This window comes from Puma concolor, chromosome D3 (genome assembly GCF_028749965.1).
Source record: "Puma concolor isolate L17-30 chromosome D3, mPumCon1.1.hap2, whole genome shotgun sequence".
In the NCBI taxonomy this organism is placed as follows: domain Eukaryota; kingdom Metazoa; phylum Chordata; class Mammalia; order Carnivora; family Felidae; genus Puma; species Puma concolor.
Window position 1 is genome coordinate 89,903,402 of NC_141678.1, and position 13,549 is coordinate 89,916,950.

General features: G+C 45.9%; 1 protein-coding gene across 1 annotated transcript in view; it reads right to left on the reverse strand.

The window, feature by feature from the left end:
* The window catches only part of LOC147575688 (uncharacterized), a 140,538-nt gene extending 127,251 nt beyond the window's left edge, over window positions 1-13,287 (reverse strand). Inside the window, exon 1 of the mRNA XM_086683223.1 lies at window positions 4,950-13,287. The gene's annotated coding sequence lies outside the window, so the exon portion shown is untranslated. The remainder of the gene's footprint in view (window positions 1-4,949) is intronic.
* Between the last annotated feature and the right edge of the window lie 262 nt (window positions 13,288-13,549).

Below are 13,549 nucleotides of genomic sequence, written 5' to 3' on the forward strand. Positions count from 1 at the left end.
GGAAGCCCCGGGAATCTCCACCTGAAGGTTACAATCCTAGAGCTGCAGGGATAAGGAGACAAACTGATGTGACATTAGGAGAAGTCACGTGAGGAAAAGCAGTGGCCCCCACCCAAGCCCTCGCTCCCCCTGTGATCAGGAACACAGTAGAGCTATTTGGAGACAGGCAGCCAGGGAAGCCAGTGAAAGCCAGTGAAGGCTGATGTTTCAGTTTGTTTTATTCAACCAACTTCTACTTCAGGAAATTGCTAAACAAACATTTGAAATAGTCAGCCGCCTCACCATAAAATCCCAGAGTTGTTAAGGAATCCTGCAGTTACTGAACTCCAACTAGTCCCGCCCTGACACTCTACAAGCAATACAGTCTCCCTCTGGCACATTCTCCACAGCTCATTTAATCCGAATATTGTCAAACATCGAGGACACCGTGGAGATTGGCCTGGCCCAGCCCCCCTGCGGCCCTGTACCCCTTCCTCACCCCCTGGGAGAGCCGGGTGCCAGCCAGTGTAGGTTGGCTAAAACAGCTAGTCTTAATAGAGTCACAGCAGGGTGGGGGGAAAGTGAAAATACATTACCTAAAGATAGGTAGCTTGGCTTTATTTATTTAATGAAGGAAAAACAAAGAAATGTGCCTCCAAGAGAAAGTATGCTGAATGGCCGATCCTGTGCATCTCACATGGAAAGATACAGTCAAGGTTGTAGCGGGCTCATTAGCCTTGACGTGTAATTCGTTAAAAGGACCAATCCTTGACAAGGCTGGGATCTTGGTTGTGTCCACTCCATAAAAAGGCATCACTGTAGCCCCGGCCGTTAAGTGACACGCGGTCCCCACTCCCCCACAGATCTGGTGAACAGCCCTCTCGGGAAGGGCAGGATTCTGTACTACACCAACCAGAAGCTAGCCCGCGACAGCCTGGGCCGGTCAAGGCAACGGACCAGCCGACCCGGCCCACCGGAGCGGCACCAGCTCGAACCTGCTCGCTGCAAATTGCTCACATGGCCAGCAGCACCTCTGACAGGCACCGCATCCAAGCTGCAGGTCTGAAAAAAAATGAGGGCAGCAGTAATTCGAAAAAATGCTTGCAGCAATTGCTGTAGAGTTAGAACGCTGTGTGGGTTCCACCCCCTCCCTTCTTTCTTAATGCGGTCATTATGGAGCTAATGGTCTAATTAGAACATTCGTGTCGCCCAGTGCTGTGCCCTCCTGGCATTAAGAGCTCTGGGTTTGCAAAGCCATAACTTTCCAGAGTCTAACTCAGCGTTAAATGTAAAGAAGGAAGAGCACAAACTTGAGGCGTAAAGTCGGAAGGCGGCTCAGAGCATCACATGCATTTCAGTGACAATCCCCGTAACCTTGGAAGAGTCAGCAAATCCCCGCGTCCCTCACACCATATTGCAGCAGGGCCTTGAGTCAATAAGCAATGAAGTTAGCGATGCGTCCTCGCGGGGAGGTGGCGGTCGAGGCATCCATCATGTCGCTCTCTCAGCCTGTTCCAAGAAGCGAGCCTCAGAGAGCTGGAAAGCTACTTCCCGGGCCCATTAGGCTTCTGTCCTGTGGCGACCTAGCAGCTGTCACCCTGCACGGAGGCCAAGTGGGGGCAGAGGGAAAGGCCGGTGCACAGCCCGAACCTGGAGGCGAAGCGGGGCCTCAGCCCCAGAGCACAGAGAGCCAAGGCCTCCCCCTGCTCCTCGGTGTTAGCCGGCTCAGAGTCCACCCTGAGGCCCCAGCCAGGTCCGGGGATGCAGGGGTCACCAACACCCCCAAACCACCCGACGATGCCCCAGACACTGATGCTTCATTTAGGGAGTGAACCCACTTTGCTTCACATAATGTACTTTGCAGGATACACACAGAAGACGAACAATATAGAGAAACAACATGCCCCCCCTTCCCCTTGGCTCCCTTTCCTGACGATAACAGCTGTCACTTTCTTGCTCATTTTTCCAGATTTTTCTATGCCATCTAAGCATCCACACAAACCTGTAGCTACATAATTAATGGCTCCTTACTTTTTAAATTTTTTTTAACACTAATTTATTGTTGAGAGACAGCAGAGATATAGCACGAGTGGGGGAGATGCAGAGAGAGAGACACAGAATCCAAAGCAGCCTCCCGCTCCACGCTGTGAGCACAGAGCCCGATGCAGGGCTCGAACCCGCAAACCGTGAGATCATGACCTGGGCCACAGTCGGATGCTTAACTGACTGAGCCACCCAGGTGTCCCTATGGTTCCTTACTTTTTATACAAATGGTAACATGTCACAAATGCCATTCTGCATTTTTTTCGCTTAATTGTTCCTGGATGTTGTTTGAAGAGATGTCAATATATGGGTGACATTTCAGTAAGTCAGTGTAATTAATCTGTCTGAATAACTACACTGCATTCCCTTGTATGGACATACCCTCATTCATTCAATCAATCCCTTAGTGGTAGATGTTTAGGTTGTTTCCAGACTTTTGTTCTTACGAACAAGGCTGCAATAAAAAAATCTTCACACGTGCCTTTGACTTTTGGTGCAAGCATGCAGGTCGGTTGTATCCCAAGCCCTGGAATGGCTGGGTCAAAGGATACGTGCCCTTTAAATGCCACTGTATGTTCCGCGTTGCTCTTCAGAGAGGTCATAACTATTCACATCTACCCATAATAGTGGTTGAGCTCACTAGGGAAGGAGCACCTCTCCTCTAGCTAATAAAAGAGTCTGCATCAGTAAAATGTAAAATCAAAGTTCACAAACATATTCTAATACCAATAGCAATTGGCTAAATACCTGAATCAAAGCTTAGATTGGATAAGCTCTAAGCAGAACTAATCCCAAACAAAATGAAACATTTTTGTAGGTAAGAGTGGGGAATGAGAGCAGGGCACGTGGAGAGTGGTCCATGGTTTAATCTCAGGGTGTGTGTGTTCTACGTGGCTCCAGAGAGCCCGTGTGTTGTCTTTCAATAAAGATGTTTGTTAAATGGGAGAACAATGCTGTGCATTGAATATGCATTGAGCCTCACATATGCCCAAGCTGTTCATCGCTTCCATTACTAGGGAGGTAATATCTTGCCTGAGAAGGCTTAAAGCCAAACAGGATAGAGACCTCACGGGGAAGGCTGCATTCATACATACAAATGAAGACAACAGAGGATTATTCTTTCATTTTCTTTCCCCTGTTTTTTGCCTTCAGAAAAGTAGGAACTGCTGTAAATAAAAAATCAATAAAATGAGGTAAAACAAATGAAATAAAATAAGATGCATGCCTAAATTTGAATCAAAAGTCTATTTTCTCTTAATGTGCTTAACTAGAAACGTAATTAATTTTGTGCCGGATAGATAAGAAGCTGTCAAGCTGATATTTTATTCCAGAGATCTCTACCACCGTTGTCAAAAAAGGCAAACAGTCATCGCTTTATCCACAGACCCATCAAGAGTCTCATTATTTATTTCTTCCATCATTTCAAACGCTGAATGCAAATACTTTCTCCAGCGGCTCCACCTAGCGGATCACACAGGCTATTGCAGCTCTGGTTGCTCCCTTGAGGCAAAGCCCCAACACGGCCAGAGAGAAATCTTTATCCATGTAAGAATGGCATCATTTGTTTAATTCTGATGAGTATTTCCTAACAAAAGTTACAAAACTCAGGTGGAAATAATACCCACCATGAAGATGCGCTCATACTTTCCTTGGAGAGAAGAGAAATGTTGTTGTCAAGATAGCAAGAAGAAAGACAGCCTTAAGCTCGCGTGGTACCCAGAGTTCCCTAAAGAATCAATCAAGAATGTCATCAGAAAGTGAATAGAAGATAGTTGGCATGGTAACTGGGACACTGAGGCAGTTCTTTGTTGTCTGTGCTCACATTCACTTAGAACTCACGAACCGTCATCCCAGGCAAGCAGGGGAAAATGTTAATTAATAAAATGCCATCCAAGTATTACGTATTCCATAACCAGCAGGGCTCGTGCTACCTCTACAAAGCGTGACGACTGGACAACTGTCCTGGTTTCTAATCTAATGACATGACTACCACTGCTGTGATTCCACAGCCAACGTGTTCACCATTGTCTCCGAGCATAACAAAATGGGGCAGTTCAAGAAACTCAAGCTGCATGGAAGAAGCAACAGGCTGCGTTCCACTCAAAACTCCTGACACAGTGACTCACAAATGAGATGCGGGCTTTAAGCACACAAGCAATCAAGCGTGCACAGCAGGAAACTAATGATTCCGTAAATGGCAGTTTAATCAAATGCTTTATTCCTGCCTGGAGTGAACTTGTCCACAAGCCACAAATCAAATTTCACTCAGTTGCATTTTCTATCTGGTGCAGCAAGATCGTCCCTCTCTTGCCCACTCGAGGCAGGGTCCCTGCCATCCACCTGGGCGCACGCCCTGGGGAGCTGTTGTAAACAGGTGTCTGGAATCGGCCCCAAAACCGACACACTGAGGATGAACCAAAAGTAAATTCCAGGTAAAATCACATGTAAAATATCTTCCATAGCTCAGTTCCTAACACGGAAGAACCGTGGCATCAAAAACACACTCAAACTCGGAATAGATTTCCTGTCTCAAAAGCACACAGACTACAAGCAAAAGGGCACTAAGAAAATAACCTGTTTCAGTAGTCTCTGGTATTATCATGAGAGGCACCCGTGGGCCCACTACGGGACAGGATGGAGGGAGAGCTGTCCTCGGCTGCTAAAACGTTTGTGTACCCGCCTTGATTAAACAGAAGAGAGGGCGTCGGGAGACTTTTTCGATCAATACGTGTAGGAAATGACCGCATTGATGTTTTTTGTGTGATTACAGCCGAAGTTTCTGAGGCCTCCTGTGACCCCCTGTCCATGTCGGGAAAACAGTAAGATGACCAGGGGACACATGCGGAAAGGCTCCTGGGTCACAGTATCAGTTTGCTAGCACTGCGGTAACAGAATGCCACAGACCGAGCAGCTTAAACCACACGCACTTGTTTTGCCACACTTCCGGAGACTGGAAGCCCAGCATCAAGGCATCTGTCTTCTTGTGAGGCCTCTCTTGTGGGCTCACAGATGGTTCATGTTCTTTCTGTGTCTTCACGGGACCTTCCCCTGGTGTGTGTCCTTCTCCCCTGACAAGGACACCAGTCACGTTGGATTAGGGCTGAAGGGGTTCAGAAGGTGCCACTTTGAGTTAAAGTGATGGGAAACCAGCAGACACAGAAAAAGTTCTTAACCTCCCCCCTAACCGCTTAAAATACGTATCTCCCCTTTGTAAAGGGAAGTTCTATTAGTCAAAGTATAGTTCCAGAAAGAGGACTACTCCCAGAGATAATTTTGTTACCTGAGAGACTGTCATCTGCATAACAAAGTAAACTCTACCATAATCTCCTCCCTCCCTTTCCCATAATTTGTCTCCCGCCACCCCACTCGCTCCCCACTGAAACTCCAACCTCTGTCCTTTCTGTAGCTCAGGGTGGCATAGATCTCAATCATCTGGCTGCCCGCCTCACTGAGTCTCATACTTTGGTGAAATTCCCATGCGTACGTATGTAATTAAACTGATTGGTTTTTTTCCTCCTGCTTATCAATTTTAGGTCAGCTTCGTTCTTAGACCGGCCGCATATCCAAGAAGGGTAGAAGGAAGATTTTTTCCTCCCCTGCACGACCTCATTTTACTTCAGTTACCACTTTAAAGACCTCTCTCCAAACAGGCACATTCTCAGGTCCCTGGGGTTAGGATTTCAACGTAGGAATTTGAGGGGGGACAATTCACTTGATAGCCATTCACTCACAGGCCCTTGGAGCCTGGAAAATGGGGGAGATAGCTAAAGAAAGCATAGGGAGAGGATTCCTCCCCAGGAAATGTAGGGTGTAGGCACGGGCCATCTGTCTCAGAGAGGGTCCCAGAAAGAAGGTTCAGGGGGTGAGTGGAGGGTGACTGCACTTTGTCCCCCGATGACTCAGGGTGATAAGGCAGGAGGGTGAAGCGTGGTGCACTGACCCTGTGCCAGATACGGGCAGGGAAGAGAGGTGTCCACAGACCCCTTTTAAGACTCCATAGGAGTCCGGCTTCTCTCTGCCAGTAAGACAAGGACTCTCCCAGATGCTCCCCTATCCCTTGTTGGGGGAAATGTAAATAAAAGCAAAATCTCCTCCCAACCCAGAAGCCCTCTCCTCAAAGGTAGAAAGGAAAGAAAACACTTTTATTACTGAGTAAGCTCTAAACCAGAATGTGGCATGCATCGCAGTCAGTCTGCTAAGAGATTGGAAAGACAGAAGGAAATCTCACCCCCAACATAGCCAAGCAGATACAAGACATCACATACACGTTATCAAGGTGAAGCGATAACTAGTCCTCCAGGAGAGGACTTGATGGCACCATTTGTCAATGTAGAGTTCATCCTAGAGTCCCCTGGTCCTGGGGGTGCCCATCTGTGTGAACTGCATAGCTCTATTCAGAGGAAAAACAAACTTCTCATACCTTTAGGACATGAGATAGCTTTGCAACTTGGAGCAAGCTCCCACAGGAGTCAGACTTCTAGCCCCCCACGGGAACTGGGAGATGAGGGTGCTTCTTCCCAGATGATTGTGTTTCAGAGGTGGCTTTCTGGCCCTTGAGAAAGGCCCTTGGGTCCTAAAGCTCACCAGAGACCCATCTACTCTGCGAAAGGATTTATGTACACTTTAGAGAGGGGAAAGAATTTACAATAGCATGTTTTCTCAGGTAACTGATCTAAAACAAAAAGGAGGGGGACAGAAGTTTTTTCCCTTATTTTCAACTGGGAGATTTAAGCCTCTTCTTTCTAATTTGTATTTGTCCTTTGCCTTCAAAGAAGGCTCTGCCAAGTCCCCCCTGGAGGCAGCAGTGGCCATGGATGGTATGCCCCAGGTGTGGGAGGCAAGTGAGATGTGGGCAGGATCCCAGCGGGGGGTCAGCCACGCCCCATGGAAAGCTCTCAGTGGGCAGAGGTAGTGACATGTCACTGCCTGCAGAAGCTTGAGTGGGAATGAAAAACGTGAATTGGCCAATGATTATTGTGGTGCTCAGAGAAATGCCTGGAGTCATTAAAGAGCCAAGCCTTATGCTGATCGACTTAGCAATGCTGAATAAATAAAAGGAAACACCGGGTAGAGCCAGGAATGCTGGGAGTCAGCCTCTCTCTGGTCTGCTCTGGGCTCTCCCAGGTGTCTGTGGGGCTCTCCATCCATGCAAGGGTCTATACAGCTTCTTCTTCCCCCAGACAGACAAGAGAGAGAGAGAGAGAGAGAGAGAGAGAAGACAGTCGATAACCAGGAATCAGCTACAGCTTCTTCAAGGGCATGAGACTGACAAATGGGTTGTGTTACATAGAAGACATTTGGTGAATATTACATATTCTTGTAAGATTGAAGAGGGAGCTTCTGAGGATCACAAACATAGCTTTCGATGTAAGTGTGTTGAATATATACATACACTGGTGCTTAATGTATGCCTTCTTCTCCAAACAAAAGCCCAGACCCCAAACACCTCTTTTAAAATGGTCATTGACACTTCTCAGGGATGTTTTAAATAGGAATCATAACTTCCAATTTATTTTGTGAAATGCATGAAAAATGTCTTTTTTTAAAAAATCAGATTGTAAGTTTCTAAGACTACAAATAGAAAATATTTGCTTGTTCTTTCCCCAGCAAATCTCCACATATTCATCTTAGAACCCACTTAACATATTAAGGCAAAGTGTTTGCAGAAGACCTCCCACCACAACGGGGAGTGAGCTGGGGTGCGTCCCCACTAGCTGGACATGGGCCCCCGCTCTCTGCTCAAGACTGCATCACGTGGCCAAGTCTCGATGGCCCTACCCATTCTCAGTCTCCAGGATCCCAAATGTGAGTCAGGATGACAATTTACAAAGTCCTCAGAAGGACCGAGTTGAAATGGTATCTATTATATATGAATTATAGACAAGAGTTCCTGGCAAATATGTGGTCAACGCCTAACTGGTAAATGGTGGATATTATTGAAATTGTAAATATCCTGCCATGTGATAAAATGTCTAGTGTGGTCACAGTAAACACATGCATGAACATTTTTTGAAAATGTGTTTGTTTATCCAAATCCTACCACATTGTGGTCTGCTCAATTCCTATAAGAATCCTGACTGAAATACCTTGATGATGGGGTTTGTTTTCCTCTTTTCAGAAAGTGCTTTTTCCCCCTGCATTTCTACACTTATTAATCAAATCTCACAGTTTCCCTCTATCTTTCCCTCTGACCCTCACATGTACCTTCGTGTTCACTCACTCAAATAGCCACCATTTATATGCTTCTTTCTTTGAATAATCTCACAAGTTCATGAATATCGAAATAACCTCATCTTCAAAGCACTGCATGTTAAAATTGAATTTGTATAAACACGGATACCTAAAATATAGGTTAGAAGGAAAAGGGAAATGATAAAAGGAAAATCCCATTTATTCTGAAACCATAACGTGGATTGTCTGCACCTCATCAGAAGCACTCAGCCCTGGGGACATATGAGGCTATGGAGGAGTCTAAGAAATGTGCGGAAAGGACTCACCCCACCCCTCCCCTGGCCTCCCAGGAACTGGGATGTGAGCAGGAGCCTTAGGAGGGACCACTGGTTAAAACATTTACAGGCTGGGGAGCCTGGGTGGCTCAGTCGGTTAAACATCCGACTTCGGCTCAGGTCATGATCTCACGGTTCATGAGTTCGTGCCCCGTGTTGGGTTCTGTGCTGGCAGCTCAGAGCCTGGAGCCTGCTTCGGATCCCTCTGTGCCCCTCCCCCACTCATACTCTGTCTCAGTCTCTCTCAAAAATAAATAAACACCAAAAAAAAGTTAAAAAAAAAAAAAAACACATTTACAGGCTGAGGCACTCAGAAGGCAGAGAGCCTCTCCCCATCTCCTGCCGAGACTCCCTTTGTGAGGAAACAGACATCACAATGAACGGCCAGGGAAACAGCTTCTCTATCTTCTCTGGCACAGACACCACACAAATACCTTTTCTCATCCCCATTAGCCAAAGGCAAATAAATAAGATGTCCCCTTTCAAGTAACCTTCCAGTGGCTTCTGTTCACACAACCATCAGGATTTAGGCTCCACCTTGTTCCCTTGAAATAAAGGGGTATTGGTTTGCCCCACATTATAGGACATTTAAATAAAATATTATCACTTTCTAAATGAACTGTACACTTTGACAAAATATACTCGGTATTTTTTAAGGCTGGCATTACGTAGAAGGTGTAATGGGAACAATCAACAGTGACCCCCACCTGAAAGCCTATACTCTAGAAGAGAAATAAGACAAAAATACAAAAACTATGTCACAAAGATTTAAACATGACTAAGGGTTTTGAAACTGAGAGACTAGGGAAATTGGTCTTTCATTAATAACTACAGACAAATCAAAAGCAAAGCCTATATTTTTGGATAAGAGAGATATGACAGATTTGGTGCTGGCGATGTTGAGTAGTTTGGTCCACCAGGGACATTTGCATGAGTCTCGAGTAGAGCTACCTGGGACCCAGCAAGAGGGACCAGAGCAGCAACTTGAAGAACACCACATTTTAGGACAAAGATTATGGATGGAGAAAGAGTTGACATAGAGTTAGAAGAATTGGTGAAATCTGGTGGCAAGTCAGTGGAGGAGACAGCTTTAGAAAGACAGAGTAACCAACCGTGTGGGGGTGGTGACTCTGGAGAAAAAGCCCCCGTATTTAGTGATTAGGGCTCACCCTCTGTGTAAGATCTAGTTCATGGCTTCTATCTTCTTAGTGACTTTGGCAGCCAGGTCCCTTGGTAAGTCCTGGTGAGTACTGAAGGCTCAACACAACAGAAATCCAGAGAAGGAGTAGGGCAGATACCCAGCCAGAAACAACCAGTTTGACAGTCAACAGACTGGGAGGAAAGCTTGGTTTATAGCCAGCCAATTTCAGGATGAAAATGCAACACTTAGCACAGAGTTGGGAGAGAATGCAGTGGTAAACCATTACTCAGCATTTCCACAATCCAGACATAAGAGGTGTGAATAACCTAGCAAGCACAGATAAAAGTAAAAGGTATTAAATAAACGAGTGTAGAGTTTGGGGTATTTATCACTTGTGCTTGTTTTAAATACAAGTTTACATTATTTAATGTGTGATAATTGCTATGTTTAAAAACCAGCTCACAAAATTCCCGAGAAGGTAACAATCAGTTGGTGTAAGCTGCTCCCGGTATTCCACTGGGCATGATGGAATTGATTGTCAAATACCACTGTTTCAGGGGGGGCCCAGGTGGGTAATCTAACTCTTGATTTTGGCTCAGGTCATGATCTCATGGTTGGTGAGTTCGAGCCCTGCATCAGGATCTGTGCCGACAGTACAGAGCCTGCTTAGGATTCTCTCTCTCTGCCCTTCCCCCGCTTGTTCTCTCTCTCTCTCTCAAAATAAATAAATAAACTTAAAATAAAAAAGTTTCCTTTTTCATTAGTAAATAGCCACCGCCCCCACCCCTGGGTGGTCCAGACCCTCTTTAGAACCTGCTGGACCTTCCCATGATTCCCAGACTAAAGAAACAATTCCTGGGTGAGGAAGGGTATGGAGAGCTCCAGGCCCCCTCTCCAAGAGCACCGCCTGTAACGGTCCACTCTGAGTGCCCAGTGCCTCTGTCACACTCATCACTACCTATCCTGAATGTCACCTTACACGGGCACACATGGGGAGTCTCTATGTTCATGGTGAGAGAAACTCCGAGCATCAGCTGCATGCATAAAAACATCATATATTTTCATCTCCCATCACTCACCTCCCACTGTTTCCTTTAAGGTCAGGTGCAGAAGACCCTTGGAAGCACCTGTCATCATCCAGAGCATTTGTTTCCAAAGGCTACTGAGTTGTCAATGGAGTCTGTCACCTTACTGCTGAGACCAGCTCTTGAAAGCCACAAAGGGAGGAAATCATTTTCAACGGTTTGCTCAGAAATTCTAAAATTGCTACAAATTCTACATAAGGTACTATCCAAGAAAACCATCTTAAGCTACAACATCCGTGGGCCACCATCAGCTCTGGCTGAGAAGAGTGTGAACGGCAGAGCTTGCCTCCTCCTTCTCAAGGTTCCAGTTTCATGGCCAACCACCCAAGAAAACAGAACAAATCAGGCCAAAGAACGGCTGAAGAGCCAGTGACAAAAATCATTAAAGTTCTTGGTATAGAAGAACTCAGTTATCAAGAGACATGAGTCAGGGGTAAGCTGAAGCCAAAAAGGAAGAAAAAAAAAAAGTCTGCCTTGGGGCATTACTGGAATTCTTGCTTACTTCAGGAAAGTTCTCTTTTCAAAGAACATCTTGAATCTGTAAAAATCTTGAGCAACGAGGAAATGCAGTGAAGAGATGGTGTTGCAAGGATTTCTACTTTGGAAGCATCAGCAAGTATGGCTCAAGAAGGAAGTCGGTAGGGGAGGAAGAAGGGGTCAGTGGAGGAATATAAGATAGGGCTCTTTGTTCTGGCTAAAATTCTTAGCTAGCTGAGTAACCCCTTGACAATCACTTCTCAACTCCGGGCCTCGTTTTCTCAACTATCAAGAAGAAACGGTGAGGATCCATAACACGGTGCAGAGTTTATCCTCAACAGAAAACAGTTTCAGTATCTTTAGGAACTGTCCCCTACCGGCTGAAATAAATGGCGTTGCAGCTCCCCTGAGATCAAACAGGTCGATGAAACAGGGTGAGTCCAGCAGGTGAACATCTGTATGTGTTTTTCCTCTGATAACCAGTTCCAGCTTAGCCACTTGAGATCCACCAATCTTTGAATTACTCCACTGTGAGGTATTTTATAAATAAACTTGCAATATAGGATATGCACGGGAAGGGAGGGGAAGCAAAGATCCAGTTGTGAAATCAGAAGCTGCTCTTCATCATTTCCGGAGCCCGGAACCCCGGAACCAGTGCATACCCTCGTGGAGTCCGGGGGGCCTTGCTCGGAAAGGCCTTCACCATAATACATCCCAGACTCGTACAACCCACGTTGTTTTCCCCTGATGCAAACTGTGTCAACCAGGCCATGCTTTTGAATATCATGATTTGAAGGCATTTTTCCCCGCTTTGCAAAGATTAAATATGGCACAAAAGACTTAGTCCTCCTTGGTTTTTGTTTTTGCTGTTTTTAATCTGGTCATAATCTCAGTGAGTCAGCATCTTGAGGCCATGGAATGATGATCCTGTTAAGATTCTTCTACGGTTTAGGGCAAGCCAAGTTTCACCAAATAAACTTTTAAGAGTCCCTTTAGGTCAACTGAAATGTTTAAAATAGGAATTAAATTAGAACAAATGGTCTGTGTATCTAAAACCCCTTCCGCACACCCGGTCCTGACAGTAGGTCCAAGGGCATGAACCGGAATGCCAGTTGCCGTGTCTTGGGAGCTGTCTCCTTCAATGCCCCCGCCACACCGGCTCAAGGCCAGGCGGTACCCTGCTGTCCCCTCCCTGGCCCTGCGCTCTGTGTTCCTGTAAAGACTTGCTCCCACCTTGGGCGAATCTGGGAGAACGGGTTGCAGCTGCACAAGAGTCAGGCACGTGACCTTGACAACACACTGGCTGGGAAAGAAGTGTTCCTGAAACAGTGCTGGGGAAGAGCTTTGGGGAAAGTTGTCTTCACAAAGTGACCCTGAAACAGGTCATGCAGAAAATCCCTCCTTGCAACAATTTCTTCAAAGAGGCAGGATGGAGGTAAAGGGAGAGGAAAATTAGTCTCTGTGCGCGAGAGCCAACTGAACAGAGGTTTAAAGGTCTTCTATTTTGCAGCATACAGCTTCTGATGTGAAATCCGTGCCGATAACTCATAGAGAATCATTACAGGCCGAGAGGCTGTGCAAATTAGTTGTTTTCAAAGGAAATTTTTTTGAAGTTTGAGTGACTGCAAACTGATTAATATGATCCCTTACACGCCTTTTTTTTTTACCATTAATTCTCCTTAGATCTTCCCTCTGAAACTAAGTTTTGAAAGGCGAAGTCTGCAGATCACAGGCATCCTCCTCTCTGAACAGATGGTCAGCCAGAAACCGTGTGTTAGAACACGCCGCTTTCTCCCGCATGTTGATTAGAGGTCACACGCCTCAACCTTAGGAAATGCTTCCAGCTTTCCAGAGCTCCAAGCAAGCAAATGACACTGGTTCTCTAATAGCACATAAAGGGGAGGGTCATGAGCACTACCAGACATTCGATTGGCTGACATCAGTGCACCAGACCAAGTGCAGAAATGGACACAGCATGCTCGCACGCAGCACCTGGGGCTCTTCAAGAGTGCATGGATCCAGGTCGTATAGTAAGTTCTTGAGCATGAACTTCCCAGGTATCTTTTAAAATGAAAAAAAAAAAAAAGCCACTTTTAAGAAAAGCATATTGGGCTTTAAAAGTTTCAGAGAGGATAATATTAATCAGAAATTAAATGCCAGCAGAGGTCTCCCGGGGAAATTTGGAGGCAACTCAAGCAGGTTGACATTTAATTTCATATACAAAGGCCTCATCCGAAATGTCTCAAAGCTCATCACAATGTCAGTGCATGGTGGGCGTAGGGAAGATGCCAAAAGATGCTGAAGAAGAAAGGGAAAAA